This window comes from Carassius auratus, unplaced genomic scaffold (assembly GCF_003368295.1).
Source record: "Carassius auratus strain Wakin unplaced genomic scaffold, ASM336829v1 scaf_tig00052981, whole genome shotgun sequence".
Lineage (NCBI taxonomy): Eukaryota > Metazoa > Chordata > Actinopteri > Cypriniformes > Cyprinidae > Carassius > Carassius auratus.
Window position 1 is genome coordinate 15,369 of NW_020527252.1, and position 6,325 is coordinate 21,693.

The 6,325-nt window shown below is 34.6% G+C and overlaps 1 long non-coding RNA gene across 1 annotated transcript; it reads right to left on the minus strand.

Moving 5' to 3' along the window:
* Positions 1–3,392: 3,392 nt before the first annotated feature.
* LOC113090166 (uncharacterized) lies at positions 3,393–5,744 on the minus strand. The gene is made up of 5 exons (XR_003286913.1): positions 5,683–5,744; positions 4,643–4,751; positions 4,408–4,497; positions 3,695–3,879; positions 3,393–3,627 (listed from the first exon to the last, which is right to left on the minus strand). It is a non-coding gene; the product is annotated as an uncharacterized LOC113090166 (long non-coding RNA).
* Between the last annotated feature and the right edge of the window lie 581 nt (positions 5,745–6,325).

Sequence of the window (6,325 nt, forward strand, 5' to 3'; positions counted from 1 at the left end):
AGGATTTCTGACAGATTACTGAGTCCTTCTCCATCAGCTCTCCACAATAGCAGCCCTTCCAAAAGCATCCACATCACTCTCTCTTGTGTGGCACATCTGCTCTCAGTCGTTAGCATGTCTACTTGTATTATTTCTCCTCTAGTCAACACTCCCATCTCTACTGTGAACACTCCTGTCACTATCACCATCCCACCTACTGTATTCTATATGCCATATATATATATATATATATATATATATATATATATATATATATGTGTGTGTGTGTGTGTGTGTGACCTTTAAGGTCATTTAATGATAGAAATGCATTTTCCAGCTGAAAATGATTTATAAAATATAATTATTAATAACCGTTTTAGTTTGTCTTGCATATGTTCACAACAGAAGCGATCAGTGATTACAGGAGATTAAGAGGTAATCATGTGAAATATTAGTCTTAACAATATTTTTCTAATTAGTTAATCACTTTTAAATGAAAGAAAAGAATATGATTTCAGCTGGTGCCTTGCAACTCCTGGTTTGTAAAAATATTATTTGGCATTTTATAAACTTCTCTGCAAACAAATTGACAATTTTTATTTATTTATTCATTTTTTTTTATTTTATATATATATTTTTATATTAGCCAATTTAGTTTTAAAGGGATTTTCTATTACATAATTCTGTCTGTACCTATTAGTTACTTTATCAATCAGTAATTTTTAAAAGTTGTTATATTTCACAATAATATATTATTTTTTTGTTTTTATTTCTTCATAGTGACAAACTAGAGAGAAAGAATGGTGTTATTTGCATTGTTTGTCTGAAAAGTTTGACATATCAATAAACACTGATATGGAAATTACTAAAAAAAAATTATCCCTGTGTTTTTTAAATTGTATTTATTTATTTATTTTTATTATTATTTTCCTTTTTTTCTGTAGTTTAACTGGTAGAGCTAAAAATTGCAAGATTGTAAATACATCTCCAAAAAACACACAAGTGATTAAATGTATACATTTAATACACTATAAATATATAAATATAGTATTATTTTTTCATACAGTATATGCAAAAATGTTGAGCTTAAATATTGTACATTAATATTAGGGTAAAGAATGTGTATAATCGCAAATATGAGGCCCTTGTTTGAAAATAAATAACTGTAATCAACAAATCTATTGCTGAATCAGGTTTACCCCACAATGCTAATCCGTCATTTTAGTTTTATATTTAGTGGGTGAAAATAAATTCACCACAAGAACCCGGAAAAGCCTGTCATGAATGGCCGTATATGGACAAGTAAGGGTGTCGCTTCTGCTCAACTGGATTTTCATTGGCTTTGAAATCCACTTGGCACTCGAGGACTCGCTGTGACTGGACTTTCTTTTAGCCCAAATTAAACAACGTTTAATGTTGCAAAGTAAATTTTGCTGTAATTATTACGTCAATAGTACCTTCAGTTAACAATGGTGCATTGCTATATTTTGTGAAATTACCTCTTTACCGAGATCCTAACCTTAAACCTGAACATAACTTAATTGAACTACAAAAAACAGCGCCATGACTTTCACTTTCCATCGATAGAATGGCTAAGGCTTATGGGCAATGTAGTTTAAAATGTTTAATAATGAAATTGTGAAAAATACTTCTTTTTTTAAACAAAGGGATATCTAAGCATGTTTATTGTGCAAAGTTATATGACATATGTGAGAGGCAGGCTGACATTTTTTATTTTACTAAGAGTACTTTTATAAACACATGTATAGCACTTTTCTATGAATGTTTGAAAGCTGTGCCAAACATTATTTAGTAAACATAGCATAATGAGTTGTCCTACCAATTTTCTTTTTGAAACTATAATCAGATTTTGATTTACAGCCATTTGGAATGTTAATTGTTTTGCTCTTCAAGGGGACTCTACTGGGCCCCTGGGGATGGAAGGGCAGGAAAAAAATGCACAGCTCTATTCTCATCATTGGCAACAAACTGTTGAGACACATTTTGTAGGTTGTCTTTTCAAAAGCATACCATTATGTAAGTTGGAAGTCATAGTTATCTTAGAATTAAGACACCAGAAAATCAACATAAGTGCCCATTTGGAAAGAGCTCAATTTATTTCATAAGATCAAGAGCAATAATACAGTGCTAATAGTAAACAAAGACAACAAATACATATTCTGACATTTCATCAGACAAGGCCAATGTGTCATTCAGTAAGACAATGTGTGACAGTGTGCAGTTTATGGTTCCATACAATTCATGCAATTTAAAGAATCATAATATAAAATACCTAATTCATAAATCTCTGTAAAGAATGTCTCATCTTTGTCCTGCTCAGGAGCTAGACATCAGTAATGTGCATGAACATCTTCATTATAATACAGAACAGGATTCATGTTGATCTTTCCTTGATTCATCACCTTCAGTTGTGCATGAAGTCCATGCAGTCTCTTCTAATGCAGCTCTTCATCTAACTGAATTTCATTAATATTACTAAATGTTCATGTCTTCATCAAAACAACCATGGTGATTATATGTGTTGTTTACAAAATTAAATGGTGTATCTACCAAAAAACCATCTCTAGTACAGAATATTCACCATACTTGATTATCCAACACCATACGCAATATTTTACTAGGATGCAGCATAAAGACAGATAAAGAAGCATATTAAGACAAATTATATTCAAGTGAAATAAAAATGGGTTACATTAAAACCATTTTATTTTAATCAGATGAAGAAACCCAGATGAAGGCATGGTGAAATGTCTTGAGCACCAAAGAATCACATCCAGTTTCCTTCTCATCATCAGAGCTCTCCTGGTTTTCTTCAAATCCATGTCTCTATCATGATCTTCTTCAATGTCATAAACAATTTGCAATTGTTATCCAGCACAACAATACAACTGATGAACAAGTCATGTGACCAATTCAAATCAAATCATTTTATTATCACAATACCATGAATGCAAGTATACAGGTGGTAAAATGCTTTTCTGCAAACTGCAGCATGACAAGTACTGAATATATTTGCAACACATATACAGTATCAAAAATATAAACCGTATACATAAGAGCTCAATACAGGTAGAAAATATAGTGCAATACTATACTATACAGAGAGAACAAAATGAAAACAATTAACAACAATCACTGTATACTGTAGATATACCTCTGCCCACTGCTCCGGGTGTGTGTTCACAGTGTGTGTGTGTTCACTGCTCTGTGTGTGTGCACTTCGGATGGGTTAAATGCAGAGCACAAATTCTGAGTATGGGTCACCATACTTGACTGTATGTCACGTCACTTTCACTTTCAGTACAGTATGAATTAGTGCAAACAGAATATCAGGTTGCAGAATAATAGTGAGTCAGAGTCCAGTCAGTGTAGCTAGTGTAGCAGTGTAGAGTGCAGTGCACACAGTATGAGGCTGCTGGTGTGTGTATGTGTGTGTGTGTGTGTGTGTGGTGTTACTGGTACGAGTTCAGTTCAGTCTGATTGCCTGTTGAAGGAACTTGTTTTGCAGTCTGCTGGTGCTGGTTCTGTGATAATGTCTGTCTGATGGTGATGTTGAGAGCAATCCATGGCTCGTGTGGCTGGAGTCTCTGACGGTCCTCAACAAAAGAAAAACCTTGCGTAGATGTCCTGGAGAGACAAAATCATTGTGTCAATTATATATTATTATTATTTAGAATTGTTGTAATGGACATACCATTGATTCCTGTTGAAGCTTGTTGGAGGTATGGGCTCTCAGTTGTGAAGTTTCTTTTATGGCCGTAACATCTGTGCAGTCACACAGCTGTTTGGGAATTCAGTCTTCACAGTTTCAGGCTGCAGCGCTGCATTTGGTGACCATTGACTCCTCCATCTCTGGCCTCAGACCCGCTTCTCTTTAGTCTGGAGTGAAGACAAATGTTCTCAGTACCAGCTTTCCTTCTACTGCAGTCTTTCTGTACAAGTAGAAAATAATAAAAACAGTCATAACAAATCAGTTATGTATTGAAAACTCATAGTACATATGAAGACTTCAGATGCAAAGGCATCTAAGTTCCACCTGAAGTTTTCTTCTAAAATTCTTCTTAGAAGAACATTTCATACAGAACTTAAAGGCTTTTGCATCTGAAGTCTTCATATACAACACATCTCGTTCTTCATTTCTCCATCAACTGACTTCATCCTCCTTCAAAAACTGTAAGTCCATAAGAAAAATAGTTTTGGTGAATACAGGTGCAGGTGTCAGTACTCACCATATTCAGTCATTTTCTGCCCAAATTCCAGAAATGATGCCCTGATGATTTGTTCATTCTAGGACTTATAAAAAGATGTATATGTGAAAAATGATAATTGCTGACTTGAATAGAGATCAACATCATATGCTGTACTAATGCATTGCTTGAATACAGACACATCAATGGGGATGAGCACCTTTTCACTCTTTTCTGTTTGGGCACAATAGAGCCATGTTCATTCCTCATCCCCAACAGGACTGATGTTCTTTGTGTTTTTGCTCTTCAGCTGTAAAACAAAAATATGTCTATTAACCCCATGTTTAATTACTATTGCTTATTACATATGAATTAAGACAGATATAATTAAGTAAATTCACCAAAAGATTCAGGTTAGAGGATTAAATGAATATTGATTACAATTTTCTACAAACCTTTCTTGGAGAGGGCTGATCATGACAGGAACTTGCTGAGCCACACTAGTAGACATTCAGTTGACAAACCTGAAAGAGGCCATCATGCAACCATCCGCTCTGTTTGTACCTTACAACAGAGCAAGAGAGAATGTGTGAGTGAGTGGAGAGAGTAAAGGACTAAGTTGAAGACAAACAAGCAAAGAAAGGCAAAATCTTGCGTTTGAGTTTAACAAAATGAGAGGGAAGAAAGCTGTATCTTCAAGCTATATTATTCTCAATTATTTTCTACACTATAACATGCAGCAGGATTGTTGTAAGCAGTTTAAAGACCTCTTCATACCAAGGATGAGTCCATACTTAATGACACAGAGGAACAACATCAGTGGAATATATTTTCCAGCTGATGAACATTAAACAGCCAATCAAAATGCACATTTCAAAAGCTTGATCATTTAAAGTGGCAGACATCAACGTCGCTGCAGTGTGTATATTAATAAACATAACTTTATCATTGGTTGATGTTGGTGTGGATGCTAAAATAGTTATTGTAGTTACTATTCTTGGTGTGAACAGCCTTAAATGATCTAATTTGGCCAAATTAACTGAAGATCTGATGTGTCACATGACAAGTTACACAGCATTTCCTGACTTGCTTTTAAACAGACGTGTTCAATTAAAATCAACATGGAAATAAAGGCAGACTGTGAGGTGTGGACAAATATCATGTACTGTTAGAACGGGTTAAGACAGTGCTAATAAAGAATACAGTGGACTCAATATAAACTTTAGGATATAACGCTCTGACTACTTAAAATGGACACAGTCTGCATGAGAGCTGAGGCGATGGTCAATGACAGCAGGAGGAAAAGCTGGAGAGTACGCTTGTACAATATCATATGAATTTGCTGAAATTGTTTGAATTATTAATACTTTGACATAGCACAGGGTTTGTACTGATGGGGTCGTGAGGTATTTAAAAAAGTAAAAAACATAAAATTCGGTGCAAAATGTAACTGCAGTAAAGTTCTGTCGAGGTGCTCAGATCAACACAGACGTACCTCTGGAAATATCTGCCTTAGCAGCTTTTGGTCTTCTCCGTAAACACACAAGATGGTCAAATTCATCCCTCTCCACAAACAAGGTTTGACAGGCCCATGGTCTTCCTTTTCAGCTGGAATAAAGAAAAAGTAACAAGTTGTTGTTGTTGTTTTAATACATACATGTTTAGACAGTGTGTTAGAAATGATCTGTGAACAAAATATTTGAAAGGAAGGACTATAAGGAAGGTTATTAACATAAAGTAAGGATAAATTAATTAAAGTAAATCAGTTATAACTACATATCTTCAACATTACCTGTGTCGAACCTTTGAAGGACTTCATCTTCACTGGAAACTTCTTCAAGTTGAGCTTCGAGTACAAGTTCCCTGTTAATACAAGAACTGATCAAAATCTGATTCTGAGCTGTGAAAATATGCCATGATGAACAAGAGAAAGAAAGAAAAATATGTGTGACTTATTTATGAATTACAGTTCAGAAAAATAGGAAAGGAAAATGAGAGAGAGAGAGAGAGAGAGAGTGAGAGAGAAAGAGAGAGAGAGAGAGAGAGAGAGAGAGAGCATCATAAAGAGCTGCTGGACACTGAATGTTGTTGTAGGAGCTGGAGATGTATGTGATATGAAGAAACTGCAAAACTGAAAA